We start from the raw sequence: 19,239 nt of genomic DNA, 5'->3' as shown, positions 1-19,239 counted from the left end.
AACATCTATTTGCCAAAGTTGTCCTGGTAGGGGTCCTTGAGGGTTAACTCCAAATGAAGGGGCAGATTGTAAATAGTATAGGACCCCTTGGACAGGATTTCCCAATCTGCCGTGCTGCTTCCCGAGAAAGTTGAAACTGTTTACACAGGGCTGCAGCGTTCTGGTGATGAATAGTATGAGACTGAATTGCTCAATCTGTCATGGTTGTTCCAAATAATTTTCTTTTGGGTAGCTTGATCAACAAGGGTATTCCTAGGCCCTGCCTGGTTGGCTCAGTGGTAGAGCATTGGCCTGGAGTGCAGGAGTCCCGGGTTTGATTCTTGGCCAGGGGACACAGGAGAAGCACCCATCATTGATTTTTTTAAAGATTTTTTCTTTTAGTTTTATTTATTCACAGTTTTTAATATTCTCATTTTATGAGTTGGGTATATAATACTTATGCTATCTTAACTTTTTAAAAATTCACTTTTATTTTGCTTCACACATTGATTATTATTGCTTTATTCCCCAAAAGGAGTGATAGTGATTGCCTTTGACTACTGAATGAGGTGATTCCCAGGGGTTCCCAGCAGCTACTGAGGGTCCATGTTAGGTAACAAGTCTACTGCAGTCACTTGCTGAGTGTCCATGGGGTAGCTTCCATGCTTTCTGGGATCCCTGAGGATCTCCTCCTTGGACTGTGGGGTCTGAGTCCACCCTGGGCTAGTGCGTGGCCAGAGCAGCATATGCAATGGGCTCATCTGGGGGCTCCTCTGACAGGGAGGAAGGGGGTAAAGTTGTCTCCAGTCTCAGAGGCACATGGTTCAGCAGGGCGTAAGTCTCATCCTGGGGGAGAGTGAGGGGGATAAAATGTGGTTGGGATTGGGGAAGTCTGGGGACCTGGAGATGGGACCCACCTGACTGTCTATCTGTCTGTCCCCTTCTACTTGTCTGTCCTTTGTATATATCAATGTCTCCAACAGGGAAGAAGGAGAGGTGGCCATTCCCTACTTGAGCCTTGATCTTTTGTTGTTCACCTGGGCATACATCACTCCCTGGGGGTCTTCATTGTGCCTGTTCTGCTGCAGAGTTGGTGAGACAGAGACAGTGTCCCCTGGTTCCACTGGTGACACCCTCCAGTCAATTATCCACCTGTTGTCAGAGTGATGATGTGAAACTTTAAATCAGATTAGGTCACTCTCCTGATGGAACCTGCATGGACTTCCTAGGCCTTGGGGCATCTGGATGCTTCCATGGTTCTGACTCCTATCTTAACACAGTATCTCTTGCTCATTTGCCTTCAGTCTCATGACCCATCCTGCAGAACAAGGGTGTCCTGCTTCAGGACCTTTGCACCTGTTGTTTTCTCTGTTATACCTGTCCCCCACATTCTATGGTCTTCCATTATTTTTTTCACAACACTTTGTACTCTAAAACACTGTCCCCTGTTTGCATAGTGTTTCCTTCCCCCACAGGTGAGCTGGAGGAGTGTGGAGACCATGTTGCTCAGGGCTGCACTGTGGCCCCTAAATGGAGCTGGTAAACAGTGAGCTCCCCTCACATCTGCTGGTGAATGAATGAAGGGAGCCCTGGGAACCTGTGTGTGATTCACTTATTCATGCCTCCTCCTGAGACCTGGGGCTGCACAAGGTCACACAGAGGACCAGATGCCAGCAAAGGGGACCTCATAGGAGGGGCTATGATGTCACAAGGAAACCAGAAGTGCCTCACAGGAAGACAACCTTCATTACAAGTAGGAGAGGTCAGTGTGGCCACTGCTATAAACCAGGTAGCTGACACAGGAGTGTCCATTGAATTACACTGGGGAACAGGAAGTCCTGAATGCAAGGAATGATGTAAGAGGTGGAACATGGAGCCTAGGGAGGACTTACCTGTCTGCACACGGGTTCTCTGGTCCAGACTCAGCCTTGGAAGAGAGTCCCTGTCAGAGATTTTCACCAGAATGTCTCAGCTGATTCTCACTCACCAGTGCTCCAAACAGAGAAGCTGCTTGAGCTTGAGGTTTCTCACAAGAAGATGTGCCATCGTGTCTCCTCCTGCATTCTCATCCCCCATATTCTCAAGTAGCCAAAGCAGAGAAGAGCAGAGAGGAGGGACAGCATGGCAGCTGCTTGGATTGCTACTGTGCTGCAGATGGAGGAGCCCCTGGGCCTGAAAGACAGAAATGCAGAGATGCACAGGATGTGGTGAGTCAGGGGCTTCCACCCATCCGGGTTCCAGCAACTGTGGACATACTCCAAGGGTACAGCCCAATTCTAGGTATTTCTCAGGGTTTTTGATGATGAGGGTTCAGGAAGAGTCTACGTTCTGTGGAGACACTCAGCCCAGCTATGGGTATCTTCTGACTCCTATGTAATCTAGGAAATGTTCCTTAGGACATTTGCATGGTCTGAAGTCCTGCTCAGGGGAGACAGGACCCAGGTTCTCATCCTGAGCTATCCCTCAGGCATCTGGTTCTAAATAGAACTCAGTGTATTTTCTCAGCTCTCAAAAACGGAATTTACTTTCAGTCTTTGACTCATCCACAAAAAAGGATTTACTGATAACCTACAACCTACCAAGTACTTGTGTCAGAACTAGAAACACATCAGTGATCCAGGAGACCCATTTTCCATATTTTTAGAAGTATTCTTAGCAGAATATGAACATTCCAAAGGTAATGTTGCAATTACTCTACCTACATGGGAGAAATGAGAGAACTTATAAGAACAACTGAAACAATGACTAGATTGTGGTGAGGAAATGGCTGTTTGAGGAACTGGAGTCCTAAGAGGTGGGTGTGAGAATATTCTTGAGAGGAAGAAACATTCTAGAGACTCCTAGGGCCAAAGAGATAGTCTATGTCTCTCCAAGTGAGGGAGAGATAGTGGCTGAACACAGAACAGCTCTCCACCATGCAAGGATGTTGAATTATGTCTGTAAGGCAAAAGAAACATATAAGAAAAGACTACTAGGGATAAACTGAGTTATATGCCATGTGTTACAAATGAAGTGCCACAACTGTAAATAAATCAAGAGTATATATATAATATATATATAAATATAATATCAAGAGTAATCAAACTCTGATTTTGTGTTTCCAACAATGTCACGTGAATGACTTACGTAGATTTATTATACTATATGCACATACCCCTTAGCAGTCATAGACACATGTAGAGAAGAAACATGAGAAGAGATATTAGTGTTAGTTTAGAAGTCCTGTGCTCTCAGCTGAGGGCTGGGGTAGGAATGTACTAATTCTACAGAGCTCTGAGAAAGCAGATATGGAGAAGCACAGATGTGGTCAATAGTTGTGTGTGTGTGTCTTGTGTGTCTGTGTGTGTTCATAGGGTAACTGCACCATTTTGCTTGAGAGAAGCAGAATTGAGAAGTTAGGTTGGAGGGTCACATGTGAATAATCAGAAACAGCCTTCAGTTCTCAAAGAAGAGTAAAAAATTTACTGTGAAGATGGTGTGGGACTTGGAAGAATTTTGAGCAGATATGAATAGGTTCTGAAAAGGGGTTGAAAAAATTAATGTGGAATGTGATGTGGAAAAGGAAGTGAGGATGACAAACTCAGAACTTAGGAAGATGATGGACATGCCTGCTTTCTGTATGTCAGTGAAGGGTGACCTTCCCTCCTTACTCTGGTTGACTGGAGATACCAAGGTGCTCTCAGAGACAGAGAGAAACACAGTGATGGGAGAGACAAGACTGGGGAGTCTTTACAATACACCTCTGTTCCCACAAGAAAGTTAAACTCTTCCTTTTGACCCTGGAACACAGGGTGTACTTCTTACAGTTTCCACCAGATTTTCTGTTTCTTTGAGCATAGATATCTCTCTCTCTCTCTCTCTTTCTCTCTCTCTCTCTCTCTCTCTCTCTCTCTCTCTCTCTCCTTCAGGTCATTTCAGTCATTTCTACCTCTTCAGAGCACCTTTGATCCTGAGTGTTGCTCTCTTCTTCAAACTGGACACTCTAGGATTTAGAGAAACTTAACATTCTTTTTGAAGGTAGTAAAACACACCGATACACTTTAAATATCAATTGTGGTTCCACCATGTCCTGTATTGCTTAAGAACACTTGAGAAGCCTACTTCCTTTTTTTTTTTTTTTTTTTTTTTTTTGTATTTTTCTGAAGTTGGAAACGGGGAGTCAGTCAGACAGACTCCCGCATGTGCCTGACCTGGATCCACCTGGCATGCCCACCAGGGGGCGATGCTCTACCCATCTGGGGCGCTGCTCTGTTGCAACCAGAGCCATTCTAGCACCTGAGGCAGAGGCCATAGAGCCATCCTCAACACCGGGGCCAACTTTGGAACCCTTCCTTATTAAGGGCACCAGGCTGAAGTAAAAAGATGGCAGTCTACATCCCTCAATATCCCCACCCTAATTCCTAGTAAACTCTGAGAATCCCCATGTCACCCCCATGGAGTCAGGCCTGCAGAGGTTATTCTCTGTGGGATGTGGTGGATGCATTCATTATGGACAGGGGCTGAGTCATGTGGGGTTTAAGCACCTGTGGAGACGGTGACATGGACACACTTTACCCTGTGTGGCCTCAGTGTCCCCAAGTGTAAAAGGAGAGAATCGTGGCCCAGAGCTCAGATTTCCTTTCAGTTCATGCTCTGAGCTCCCGGGAAAGGGGGCTCACAGGGAAGTCCCCAGGGTGTGATGTTATGGAGAGTGTCCCCTCTGTAGCAGTGCTGCTGACACTGTGCGGGGAGGGACAGATATAACAGGGGTCTGGGGCATCTGGGTCCTTTCCTTCAGCTCAGTCTCAGCTCAGAGGATAGAGGGGGCAGGAGTCAGACCTGGGTCAGTGCCCGGCTCTGCTGCTTCTGCTGTGGGGCCAGGCTTTCCCTTCTCTCCTCTGAGTGTCGGGTTCCTGTCTGTTCATTCCTGGTCCCATCCTGCTCACAGGCTGCTGTGAGGTCAGGTGACATAGGGGTCCTCATAGAGCTCAGGAAGGCAGGGCCCCCAGTCTAGCCTGACCTTCCCTAGGCAAACTCAGGTCCTTCAGGGAACAGATGGATCCTGGGAGAGATACAGAATGCACCCTGCACCCCTGTCTCTCTAATATTCCTGAAGTGCTGAGGACAGGTAATCAGAATGAACCCCCAGCCTGACTAGGCTTTTGCTCAGTGGATAGAGCTTTGGCTTGGGACACCGAGGACTCATGTACAAATCCCCAATGTTGCCGGCTTGAGCATGAGCTCACAAACTTGTGTTTGGGGTCGTTGGCTTGACTGTGGGATCACAGATATGACCCCAAGGTTGCTGGCTTGGGCAAGGGGTCACTCGTTGTGATGTAGCTCCCTGGTTAAGACACATGAAAAAGCAATCAATGAACAATTAAGTTACTGCAAGGAACAATTGATGCTTCTCATCTCTCTCCCTTCCTGTCTGTCTGTCCCTATGTATTCCTCTTTCTGCATCTTTGTCAAAAAAAAAGAAGAAAAAAGAAATAACCATATTTTCCAGTTGAGAAATGGACAGGCTCCCTGCAGATGAGGAGCCCAGGGCATGAAGCAGGTGTCCACCTGAGGGGCAGCATGAGGACAGCACAGGGAGTCCACAGTCCTGGGTTCCAGACCCAATCCTGCCCCGCCCAGGCTGGGTGACCTGGAGCATATGGTGAACCTCTCTGAGCCTCAGTGGAATGAGTGTGAGGTCAGCAATCCGTGTGCCTGACTGTGGGGAGGGGGAGAGGAGATGGATGACAGCCTCCAGCACGTGCCTCACACACAGTAGGTGACCATTAAATGTCATTACTGGCTCATTCATAACGCCACTTGTGCCCAAGGTCTTAAATGGAATCAGATCATTCTGATTGGCATCTCGGCAGCCTTCATCCTTCTCCCTCTTCCTCTTTGTCAGATACCTGCATCAGAGCAAAGGCAGGATGTAGGGGACAGGGTGACCTGGGTCACAAAGGACCAGGCTTAGAGAACCTAGTACAGAAAATTCAAATAGATGAACAAGGTCAGCTGAGGAAAATATTTCTTCAGAATCTCAAATCAGAAAATCTAGAAAGAACACAATGTCAGCACAAATGAACAGATGTGAAATAATCATTTATCATTTTAAATCTCATGAAATATGAAACATACAAACAAGTGTGAGTTCAGGTTTCCTTGTCTCCTGAGGAATCGTGCAGGGATGGGGGTTCTACCATCCCAGGGCTAAGACTGTCCCTCTAGACCAGAGAGAGAGGCTCATGTGTTACCTCCTGCTGGGGCCTCGGTAACTGCTGCCCAGGAGATACGCGGACTCCACTGCCCAAAGCCCCTCTCTGCCCCTAACACTCCTGTCTTCCCTACCAGCTGCAGCCCAGCTGCGGACACCCAGGAAGAGCCCCTCTGTGAGAGGAAGAGAGGGCTGCCCTGGGAAAGGGGGCACAGGGATTCAGGAGATGACGGGGAATGGACAGGCGATGACGGTGAGGGGTCAGGGGAGGAAAGGACTGACAACCCCATTGAGCGAATTGGAACCTCCCATCACCCCTGGGTTACTGGCCCATCTGGGAACAGGTGGGGTCTGCAGCCCTGAGATCTTGGAGACTGTTCAAAGAGACACCCGATTTCCGCCCCTGCAGATGCTGCCGTGAAGGACCCACAGCCTGAGGAGGGCATGGAGCTGGACCCTCGGGTGAGACCCCTGTTCTTGTCCAGGTCACCAAGGACCTTCTTTTTTTTTTTTTTCTGAAGCTGGAAACAGGGAGAGACAGTCAGACAGACTCCCGCATGCGCCGGACCGGGATCCACCCGGCACGCCCACCAGGGGCGACGCTCTGCCGCGACCAGAGCCACTCCAGCACCTGGGGCAGAGGCTAAGGAGCCATCCCCAGCGCCCGGGCCATCTTTGCTCCAATGGAGCCTTGGCTGCGGGAGAGGAAGAGAGAGACAGAGAGGAAGGAGAGGGGGAGGGGTGGAGAAGCAAATGGGCGCTTTTCCTATGTGCCCTGGCCGGGAATCGAACCTGGGTCCCCCGCATGCCAGGCCGACGCTCTACCGCTGAGCCAACCGGCCAGGGCCAGGACCTTCTTATTGTCCAGTTTAATCCAATGGACATCAGGACACTTAACTTCCTGTCCTTACCTCATCTGGTTATCAGGGATGTTCTACACAAACCCCTCTATCTGGGCACCCAGGCCCTGCTGTGACTCACTCCTCCTGGTTTTCTTGTCATAGACCATCTTATGTGGTCCCCTTTGCTGGCTTCTGGTCCTCTGTCTGACCTTGTGCAGCCCCAGGTCTCAGGAGGAGGCATGAACAAGTGAATCACACACAGGTCCCCAGGGCCCCCTTCATTCATTCACCAGCAGATGTTACAGGAGCTCACTGTTTACCGGCTCCATTTAGGGGCCACAGTGCAGCCCTGAGCAACATGGTCTCCACACTCCTCCAGCTCACCTGTGTGGGAGGGAGACACTGTGCACAGAGGGGGCAGTGTCCTAGAGAGCAAAGTGCTGTGAGAAAAATAAAGCATGAGCAGGGGATAGTGTGTGGGTGTGTGGGGGGTGGGCAGATGGAACAGAGAAAACAGCAAGTGCAAAGGACCTGAGACAGGACATGCTTCTTCAGTAAGATGAGCCTTGTCACTGGGCCACATGAACAAGAGACAGCGTGTTAGGATGAGAGTCAGAACCGTGGAAGCATCCAGATGCCCCACGGCTTAGGAAGGCCCTGTAGGTTTCATCAGGAGAGTGACCTAATCTGGTTTAACGTTTCAAATAATCACTCTGACAACAGGTGGATGATTGACTGGAGGGTGTCACTAGTTAAACCAGGGGACACTGTCTCTGTCTCACTGTCTCTGCAGCAGACCAGGCATGATGAAGTCCCCCAGGGAGTGACATATGCCCAGGTGAACCTCTCAAGATCCAGACTCAGGCAGGGAATTGCACCTCTCCTTCCTCCATGTTGGGGGGATTGCAGGACACTAAGGACAGAAAAGCAGAAGAAGACAGACAGATGGACAGTCAGGTGGGTCCTATGCTCTCCAGGACCCTGGGCTCCCCCCACCTCGTCCATGTTCCATCTCCCTCACTCTCCCCCTGCTCCAGGCGGATGCCTCTGAGGCCACCCAGGATATGACCTACGCCCAGCTGGACCACATGCCTCTGAAACAAGAGACAACTGCACCCCCATCCTCCCTGTTGGAGGGGCCCCCAGATGAGCCCTGTGTGTACACTGCCCAGGGAGGACCCAGACCCCACACTCCAGAGAGGGACCTGCAGGGACTCTGAAGGGCACAGGAGTTGCCCCATGGGCACTCAGCTAGTGACCCCAGCCACCTTGGAGACCTGATGTGGGCCCTCTCCAGCTCCTGTGACCTCTGTGGGTCTCCTGATTCTATAGTTAATGATAACCCATATTCCTACATTTTGAAAATAAAGCAACAGACTTTTTAATAATCAATATGTGAACTAAACCAGAAGTGAATGTTTTAAATTAAATGAGAATGTAAGTATTACATATCAAATTTACAAAATGAGAAAGTTAAAAACCATCAATGAATATATTAGAAAATAAAAAGCCTTAAAACATCAATGACTAAAGGTATTATGTAATGAATATAGAAAATAAGATTGCTTTTATCTATGTCCATGAGTCTCAGTTTTATATTCCACCTATGTGTGCAATTATACAGTCCTTAGCTTTTCCTGATTTACTTATTTCACTCAGTATAATGTTCTCAAGGTCTGTGCATGTTGTCATAACTGTCACTATGTCATAATTTCTTATGGCTGAGTAGTATTCCATTGTATATATGCACCACATCTTCTTTATCCAATCCTCTATTGAGGGACCCTTTGGTTGTTTCCATGTCTTGGCCATTGTGAATAGTGCTGTGATGAACATGAGGGTGCATGTGTCTTTACAAATCAATATTTTAGAGTTTTGGGGGTAGATACCCAGTAGAGGGATTGCTGGGTCATAGGGTAGCTCTATTTTTAATTTCTGAGGAACCACCATACTTTCTTCCATAATAATTGTACTAATTTGCATTCCTGCAACCAGTGAATGAGGGTTCCTTTTTCTCCACAGCCTCTCTGGGATTTTTACCAACATTCTACCCAAAACAGAAACAAATTCCTATAAGGGAAGAACAAACTTAAGGTTGCCAGAGGAGGTGGGGAGGTGGGATGGGTATAAAGTAGGAGGGAAGAGCATCAGTAAGGTGGGTAACTTTGCAGGGAGCCAGATGACTGCTGGCATTCATGTGGGGAGCACATCATAAGATCCATAAATACCAAATCAATGCAATATATCTGAAAATAATATAATATTTTAAGCCAACCACATTTTAATAAAAATGTTCAATTAAAAAATAATGTTTGCATATTTGACTGTTCAAATAATGTGGAGAGGTTTACCTGAAATCTAGGTATCCTTGTTGATCAGTCACCCCGCTGAACCTAATTCTATAAAAAAAAAGAAAGAAAATTAAAAACCTAAAAGTTTAAAAACATAATTTCTGAAACCTATAGAATTTTGTTAACCAGTCTCCCACCAATAAATTCAATAAAATGTAAAGTATAAGTAAAAGATAAATAGTAGAAAAATAGCAAATTCTTCTAAATGATGGTGGAAGGTGGAAGATGATAATAACAAAAGAAGTTTCTACTCAGGAAAAACAAAAACAGAGGAATATCAACAAGGTCCAAAACTGAAGACTGAAAATACTAATCACATTTATAAGTCTTAGCTTGAAAGCTACCTTCAAAAATGAGAGAATGCACATGTTTCTGCTGTAAAGATGAAACAGTAGACAGCAGGACATGTTGTAGAGGATTTAGAAAGGTAGCAGCAAAAAATCGTGAACAATTTGATGACAATATATATAAACATTTAAAGTGGGCACCTTCAAATGTAAGACTTACTGAATGGACATGATAAAAAGCAAATTTGTACCTTTCTACATTTATATTCAATACCTTCCAACTGTCATAAAATATTATCGCACAACTGAAGTCACGTTCAGGGAGAGCTCCATTGGTGATTTCTTCCAGACACTTATGAAATGCCTTCATACACACAATAAAATTGCATAAACTCTTCCTGAGAAAAGAAAAAATTCATCCTGACATTTTTTTTTCAGGCCAGAAAGTATTGACTCTGTCAGCCAAAGGTCATCACCTCCAATTCCAACAAGACTCCACACGTTGGGTTATGGTAAAGTGAGACTTCAAACCAGGACAGCAGTTTGTACACAGATGAGTAATCCGACCCTGTGGCCCACTCTCTGTACCCACCACCCAGGCTCGCTCCCCATTGGCTTCTGCTTATCTCTGAGTTTCTTTGCTTTTCTGTCATGGCCAGTTCTTCCATTTGTTTGACTGTGACCCCATGTTTTACACCCAGTACCCAGCATCTCTGTGTATTTGGAAGAAATGTGACTGTGGAGTGTGCCTTCATCAGCTTTTCCTGTGGTGTCTGAGACCATGGTCATCACAGTGTCCCCACCTGCACGTGTCATCATTGCCCAGGACACCTGCCAGACTGCACCCCTGTGTGTCTCAGGAACCATGGCCTCCTCACAACAAGGCTGAGCAGAGAAGTCATTGTCACCTCTCTGCAGGGAGGGAAGGAGACCCAGAAAGGCAAAATTCCTGCTCAGGGCTGACAGTCCACACACATTACATCTCCTTTTCTTTACAGTCTGAATTTCCTCTGGCCCAGTGTTTGCAGACAGAATTCAGTGAGAGAAGCTGGGTCCTGCCCAAGAGAGGAAGGGACTCTGAGGAGGAAAATATGACTCAGATTTTCTAAAAGAAACCATGAAGAAAAAGAGGGTGCTATTTATGGAACAAGGACATTACTAAAGGGAAGTGTTAGGGAGAGAGAGCAGGCCAGGGGGAAGGTTTTGCTTCCCTCTGTGAGTCTGTAGAAAGTGCTATAGCCTCCCCACACATGTGTCCATCCCTGTGGGCATCATTCTTAAGGGAATGGCCCCATTGTCCCCTTCAGTCAACCAAAGCAGAGAGTGGAACAGTGCTCACTTCCTCACTCTCTTTTCCTTCACACCCAATCATTAAACTCAAACAGTTCTTTTCCCTGAACCCTCCTTGCTCATGTCCCCTGGGTCATTGCCACAGTCTATGCTCAGCTGAAGACTCAAAACATGTGCTCTGTGTGACATCCGTGTTCTTCCGAGGCCTACCCCAGACCCCCAGTCCTACCCCATTCATTTCTGTCACTTCCTCTAGAGGCTCTTCTAACACCCTGCCTTCTCCGACCCTCCATGCACACAGTCTTCCCACACGGGTCCAACTTCCAAAAATAAGATCGAAGCATCTCTGACATTCCTGGTCCAGGGGATGAGGGTAAGGAGGGTTCAGATGCAGAACCCCTTAAATGTAAGGACTGGGTTGGAAGGAAGACAATGAGGAACAGAGCACTGTTCCACTCTTAGCGTTGGTTGACTGGACATGACAAAGGGGCCATTCCACCAAGGACAGTGACCTTGTTCAGGGCACACTGTCCATAGTCAGCAAACACAGTCCCACCTGTGCAAATAAAGTCATCACATTTCTCCACCTTCATCAACCATGAGACACACACAGCCTGAGTTAGTGTACACGTGTTTGTAACATCTCACATACTACCCACTGAGCCTGTCCAAACATAGCAAAGTTCACTTAAAAGCTCCTAGGCCATAATAAAGACTAAAAGCTCTTCCTTTGTCATCCTTGCCATGGGTTTGTGTCACAGGGTTTGTATCAGGATAGAGAAGTAACCTCTTAGAATATAGATGGCACATCGTTTATGGATTAGATTACTCTTGGTTTGATGTTATGGGTTATGATAAGCAGAGCCTGAAATCTGTTTCTCCACTCTCTTCCTTAAAATGAGCTGTTCCTTGTAACGACCAAAATACGTACATGGTGCACACAATTCTGTGAGCAGGAGCGAGCTTACTCCAGAGTGTAGTAAACTCAGAACAGAGCAGATGCCCCACCTGCCTCTGTCCCTGGTGCTGATTCTAGGGTGCCTCCCAAGAAAAATTCAAATGTTCAACAGATACATGAGAAGATGCTAGCTATTCGAGAAATGCAAATCAAAAAGTACAATGAGATACCACTTCACACCTATTAAATTGGCTATTATCAATAATACAAGTAATAACAACTGTTGGAGAGACTGTGGAGAAAAAGGAAGCCTCATTCAATACTGGTGAGAATGCAAATTAGCACAGTCATTATGTAAGAAAGTATGGTGGTTCCTCAAAACATTAAGAGTAGAACTACGATATGACCCAGTAATACCTCTACTGGGTATCTACCCCAAAACATGAAAACATTGGTATGTCAAGATACATGCATCCCCAAGTTTATTGCAGCATTATTAACAGTAGCCTAGACAAGGATACAATAAACGTGTCCCTCAATAGAAGAATGAATAGAGAAGATGCGGTACATATATACAAAGGAATACTACTCAGCCATTAGAAACAATGACATAGTGACATTTATGACAATATAGATGAACATTGAGAACATTGTGCTGAGTGAAATAAGTAAATCAAAGAAAGCTAAGAACTATACTATTTTACAAATAGGTAGGATATAAAACTGAGACTCATGCAAATAGATAAAAGTGAAGTGGTTGCCAAAGGGAGGGGGATACAGGGGAGAAGGATGGGAGAGGGGCTGGTGGAAGGGTGTAAAGAGGGAAAATATAAGATGACAGAAAATGATTTGACTTTGGGTGATGGGTATACAACATAATCAACAGTTTAAATGCAATAGAAACATTCACCTGAAACCTATGTACCCTAATTTCATCCATGTTACAGTGACAAAATTAATTTTCTAAATAAAATTTAAACATTTAAAATAAAGTAAAGAGAGGCAGCCACTTGAGAGTCAACCCAAGTCAAGAAGTTAGGTCGTGTCTCTGTGTTTGAGATCAGACCAGGCAGATAATTCTGGGACCAGAGGGGACCCCAGATCTGGATTCCGTGTCTCTAGAGGCCTTGCAGTTCTCCTGAGCCCTCATCATGGAAAAACCCAGAGAAAGGCCTAGAAAAGGGCTCTGCCTTTGCTGTCTGTCCACAATTGTGGGAACCGGGAAGGGTGGCAGCCCCTGACTCACCACATCCTGTGCGTCTCTGTCTTTCAGGCCCAGGGGCTCCTCCATCTGCAGAGCGGGAGCACTCTGAGCAGATGCCATGCTGTCCCTCTTCTCTCTTCTCTGCCTTGGTCAGTTGTGGACACGGGGAGGGAGAGCACAATGGGATATGGAGGCTACACACCCCTGTTCATGGGAAACTTTAAGCTTAGGCAACTCCAGATGTTGGGGTCCTGTTGTAAGAGAATCAGTGCAGACAAGTGGGTGCAAGTCTCTGACAGGGACTCTCTTCTAGGGCTGAGTCTGGGCCAGAGGACCTGTGATGAGACAGGTGAGTCCTCCCCAGGCTCTGTGTCCCACCTCTTACTTCACCCCCTAGGGCTCAGGAGGGAGCACAGAGGTCCTGGGATGAGGTGATAGAACAGGAGGGTGTTGGGCTGAGCTGGGGAATGAGGGAGGGAGGATCTTTGTCAAGCAGCCTTTGGTTTTCTTCCAGGGACCCTCCACAAAATCACCATCTGGGCTGAGCCAACCTCTGTGATCCCCTGGGGGAGTTCTCTGACCATCTGGTGTCAGAGGACCCTGCAAGCCCTAGATTTCCATCTGTATAAAGAATAAACAGGTATCTTTGGAACACAGTCCCCATGGAAGCCCATGAAGAAGGGAGCTTTCTCCATCACACACATGACACAGCATGACGCAGGGAGATATCGCTGTAACTATCTCAGCCCCACTGGTTGGTCAGAGCACAGGGACCCCCTGGAGCTGGTGGTGACAGGTGAGGAGACAATCAGGTGCCCCAGCCTCAGGCTCTGTCCTCAGGAAGGGGGTCTGCTCTCAGGGGGTCGCCCCTCACGCAGCCCAGCCCTGGGGGATGTGAGGGAGGTGTGAGCCCATCTAACATGCTGCCACCTCCTCTCCTAGGATTCTACAGAAAACCCAGTCTCTCAACCCTGCCCAGCCCTGTCGTGACCTCAGGAGGGAACATAACCCTTCAGTGTGGCTCAGGGCAGGGATTTGACATGTTTGTTCTGACTAAGGAAGGAAAACACAGGCTCTCCTGGATCCAGGACTCAAAGCAACACCCCACAGGGCAGTTCCAGGCCCTGTTTCCTGTGTGCCCATGACTCCCAGCCACAGGTGGGTGTATAGATGTTGCGGCTATTTTAGGAAAAGACCTCAAGTATGGTCTGAACCCAGTGACCACCTGGGTCTACTGGACTCAGGTGAGTAGTCCCAGACTGAATTTTTTCTTATTTTTCTGAACATGGTCGGCTCAGGGTCCTGTTTCCAGGAGACATATGATATTGGATGAGAGGGAGGGGCCCTGAGTGGTGGTCAGTCCGCAAAGATCTGACCCTTGGACGGCATCCCATTGCTGCACACCCTTCTTTCTAACTAGGTTCAGGGGTGGTAGGTGGGCAGGAAGCATGTTTTGGGGGGCGGTACATAGAAGACATAGGAGAATCTGAGTGATTGAAGACTCCAGGTATAACCCCAGCCTCTCACCAGCCTTCTGTCCTTGTTCCCAGGACCCCCTGCAGGTTCCAGCCCATCACCTATAAGGCCCATCTCCACAGCTGGTGAGTCACTGAGAACTCTGCTCAGAGGGAGTACAGACCAGCCCAGGGCAGTTCTGAGGGTCTATCAGGGGATCCAGTGTCTCCCAGACACTCAAGGATGGGCTGTGTCCCAGGCAGGCAGAGATGCTGATATCCACAGGGCTCCCAGGGCTCTGAGGCCGGCAGGTGACCGCCTGGTCACGGCAGAGGAAGATTCTGGAACCCAGCCTACCTAAGGGACATCAGGGATCAAGTGGGGAGAGGGAAGACCTTACACCTTGGCCACCATCCTGATTTCCAGGAGGCTCTGAGGATTCCTCCCTAATCCTCACAGTGACAGGCCTGCAGAGCGGTAAGTGAGGTCCCTTGGGAAGGTGGTGGGTGCATCCATGGAGACAGGGGTTGAGTCATGTGGGGTTCAGGCACTTGTAGAGATGTTGACATGGACACACCTTCCCCTGTGTGGCCTCAGTGTCCCCAAGTGTAAAAGGAGAGAATTATGGCCCAGAGCTCAGATTTCCTGTCAATTCTGGTTCTGAGCTCCTGGGAGAGGGGTCTCACAGGGAAGCTCCCAGGGTTATGTAGAGTGTCCCTCTGTAGCATTGCTGGTGACACTGTATAGGGATGGAAAGACAGTCTAAGGTTCTGGGGCATCCAGGTCCTGTCCCTCAGCTCAGACTCAGCTCAGAGGAGAGAGGGGACAGGAGTCAGACCTGGGTCAGCTCCCGGCTCTGCTGCTCCTGCTGTGGGGCCACGCTGTCTCTTCTCTTCTCTGTCAGCTTCTTTTCTGTTCATCCCTGGTCCCATCCTGCTCACAGGTTGCTGTGAGCTCAGGTGACATAGGGGTCCTCACAGAGCTCAGGAAGACGTGGCCCCCAGCTCAGCTCAACCTTCCTAAAGGGGCATCAGGGCCCTCGGGGTGGAGACAAATGCTGGGATACATGCAGAGCCCCACCTTACGCAACTGACCCTCCCATGTCCCTGTTGTACTATGAGGCAGGTAATAAGAAAGAACACTCAGCTCCAGATGGGACTTGGACAGGCTCCTGCAGATGAGGATCCCAGGGCACAAAGCTGGTGTCTACTTGGAGGGAAGCATGAGGACAGCACAGGGAGCCCACAGTCCCAGTTTCAAGGCCCAGCCCTGCCCCGTCCAGGCTAGGTGACTTGGGGCACATGGTGAACCTCTCTGAGCTTCAGTGCAACGGTGATGGGGTCAGCAATCCCTGTGCATGACTGTGAGGAGGGGAGAGGAGATGGATGACAGCCCCCAGCATGTGCCTCACACACAGTAGGTGCTCATTAAATGTCACTACTGGCTCATTCATAATGCCACTTGTGCCCAAGATCTCACATGGTACCAGAGCATTCTAACTGGGGGCTCAGTGGCCTTCATCCTGCTGCTCCCACTCCCACTCTCCCTCCCCCTTTGACATCAGCATCAAAACAAAGGCAGGACATCACGTGAGTAGAGAATAGGGTGGCCTGGGTCACAGAAGAGGGGGCTTCAGGGAACCAGTGACAGGAAAACCAAATAGATGGAGAAGTTTAAGTGAGAAAAAAATTTCCCCAGAATCTCAGATAAGAAAATCTCCAATACAGCACTGAATGTCAGCACAGATGTACAAGTGAAGGACAACTTTTTACCATGTTCAATCTTCTGAAATATTAAGACATACACACTAGTGTCTGTTATGGTGTCCTTCTCTTCTGTGACATGCCATTGGGAAGAATGTTCCCCCCTCCTCCCAGGGCAGAGATAGTGTCTCCTGAGCAGCCCAGAGAGGCTGATGTGTCACCCCCTGCAGGGCCCACAGACCCAGAGCCCAAGGACAGAGGCCTACAGATTATGTCATTCCTGCCCAGAAGACCCTCAGGTTGTGACCTTATGGGCTCTCTCTGTCCTATAGATGTCTACCTCCTCTGCTAACTACAGCTACAACTCAGCTGTGGGCACCCAGGAAGATCCTCTCTGTGAGAGGAAGAGAGGGCTACCCTGGGGAAGGGGGCACAGGGAGTCAGGAAATGACAGGGGAGACATAGGCGGGGATGGTGTGGGAGTCAGAAGTGGGAAGGACTGAAATCCTTACTGCATGACCTGGCACTTCACCCCAACCCTGGGTTATTGTCCCATCTGGGAGCAGGTGGGGTCTGCATCCCTGAAACATCGGGGACCCTGTCCGGAGACACCCCTATTCTGCCCCAGAAGATGCTGCTGTGAAGGACCTACAGCCAGAGGAGGATGTGGAGCTGGACCCTCTGGTGAGACCCCTGCTTGTGTCCAGGCCACCAAGGACGTTCTGTTACCCAGTTTAATCCAATGGACACTTCCCTGTCCTCACCTCACCTGGTTCACAGGAGTGTCCCACACTAACCTCTTCTTTTGGGAACCCAGGTTGTCCTGATATGACTCAACTCACTCCTCTTGGTTTCTTGTGACATCATAACCCCTCCTATGAGGTCCCCTTTGCTGGCTCCTGGTCTTCTGTCTGACCTTGTGTGGCCCCAGATATCAGGAGGACATATGAATCAGTGAATCACCCACAGGTCTCCAGGGTCCCCTCCATTCATTTACCTGCAGATGTGAGAGGAGCTCACTGTTTACTGGCTCCATTTAGGGGCCACAGTGCATCCCTGAGCAAGAAGTTCTCCACACAACTCCAGCTCACCTGTGGGCTGGAGGGAGATACTGTGCAAACAGGGGGAGAGTGTCTTAGAGAGCAAAGTGCTGTGAAGGAAAATGGAGCAAATGCAGGGAATAATGTGGGTGGGGCAGGTGGAACAGAGAAAACAGAAGGTGCAAAGGTCCTGAGGCAGAAAGTGCTTTTTTTTTTTTTAGCAATATGGGTTAAATGAGTACCAAACTCTATTAGAATACTGTAGAAGCATCCAGATGCCCCAAGGCTTGGGAAGTCCCTGCAAGTTTCATCAGGAGAGTGACCTAATCTGATTTAAAGTTTAAGATCATCACTCTGACAATAGGTGGATAATTGACTGGAGGGTTTCACCAGTGGAATTAGGGGACACTGTCTCTGTTTCACTGTTTCTGCAGCAGAACAGGCACTATGAAATCCCCCAGGGAGTGACGTATGCCAAGGTGAACCTCTCAAGATCCAGACTCAGGCAGGAAATGGCCACCTCTCCTTCCTCCCTGTCAGGGGGATTGCTGGATGTGAAGGACAGACAAGCAGAAGAGGCCAGGCAGATGGACAGTTAGGTGAGTCCCATGCTTTCCAAACTCCTAGACTGTCCCACCCCAACCATATTCCATCTCCCTCACTCTCCCCCTGCTATAGGCTGCTGAGTTCGACACCACCTCAGATGTGACCTATGCCTAGATGACCAAATGCGCCTCAGATGGGAGACAACTGCACCCCCTTCCTCCTGGTAAGAAAAGCTCCAAGATGAGCCCAGCCTGTACTCTGCTCTTGCCATACACTAGCCCAGTGAGGACTCAGACTCCCTACTGCAGGATGGGGGCCTGCATGAACTCCAGAAGGCATGACTGCTGCTCCCATGGACACTCAACTAGTGACCCCAGCATCCTGGACACCTGATGTGGACCCCCAATATCACCTGGGACCCTCTCAGAGTCACCTGACTCTGCAAATAAAACTAATATTTCTTCCTACATTTTGGAAACAAAGCAACAGACTTCTCAACAATCAATGTGTGAACCAAACCAGAATTGAATGTCTTAAATTAAATAATAATGTAAGTATTACATATTGAAAGGAGAAAATTAAAAATAATGAATAAAGGAGTGGCAAGATGGAGATGGAGTAGGCGGACGTACCAACTTCCACCTCCCAGAACCAAAGGGGATTACACCTTAATTTTAAGAACCATTATCAGGAAAAACCAACTTTGGACTAAACTAAGAGGACTCTTCAACCAAGGAACACTGAAGAAGCCACACTGAGACTGGTAGGAAAAGCGGAAATGCAAAGAGAGCTTCCCAGCTCCCTGGAGCGAATGGCAACCCAGAGAGACTTACGTGGTGGGAACAGAGTTTAGCAAAGATGGGAGTGTCCTGGGCCCCCAGAAAAAGCCCCAGCCTGCAGCCCCAGAACCTAGAAGAGGCCTACAGACAGTATTTAGCTGGAAACAAGACAGGATACTCTTTGTGAGAAAGAGACAGATTTCTCAGACCCAAGATTCTTCTTAAAGGGACCGGGCAGAAAATTTCTCTCACAACCACCAACCTAGGGATCTGGGGGATGGGGAGAGAGGAGAGGACAGGAGCAGCAGGAAGAGAGTGTAATCTAGGAGGCACAGGGAGAACCACTTTGAGGGACAGCCACCCTAACCCCTGGGACAAGACACTCCCCAAATCTGAAGCAAAAATTTCCGCTGGAAATAGCAATACCAGCAAAGGGAAGTAGGACACCAGGCAAACAAGCTCTTCCATGGCACTCAGAACAGAGTCACTTAGAAGGAGAAAGCTTTCTGGACTACAGTATGGAGTATTAGGGCCTGAGCTGCAGCGCCCCCAGCCACACTGCTGAGGGCTCACCGAAGGGTGGGTGGTGGTGGGATGTAGAAGAGTGGTAACATCAGTAAGGGAAGAAGCCAACTGGCTATGACTGAGGCCCAGGTGTGAGCTCAGTTGTGC

The 19,239-nt window shown here is 48.3% G+C and overlaps 2 pseudogenes; one reads left to right on the top strand and one right to left on the bottom strand.

Annotated features, from left to right (window-relative positions):
- The window catches only part of LOC136331910 (leukocyte immunoglobulin-like receptor subfamily A member 4), a 256,817-nt pseudogene that overhangs the window by 46,671 nt on the left and 190,907 nt on the right, over nt 1-19,239 (bottom strand).
- Nucleotides 13,225-18,066, top strand: LOC136328818 (leukocyte immunoglobulin-like receptor subfamily B member 4; annotated as a pseudogene).

Source organism: Saccopteryx bilineata, chromosome 3, assembly GCF_036850765.1.
Source record: "Saccopteryx bilineata isolate mSacBil1 chromosome 3, mSacBil1_pri_phased_curated, whole genome shotgun sequence".
Classification (NCBI taxonomy): Eukaryota; Metazoa; Chordata; class Mammalia; order Chiroptera; family Emballonuridae; genus Saccopteryx; species Saccopteryx bilineata.
The sequence above is the reverse complement of the archived record's forward strand: the minus strand, read 5'-3'. Positions and strand labels throughout refer to the sequence as shown.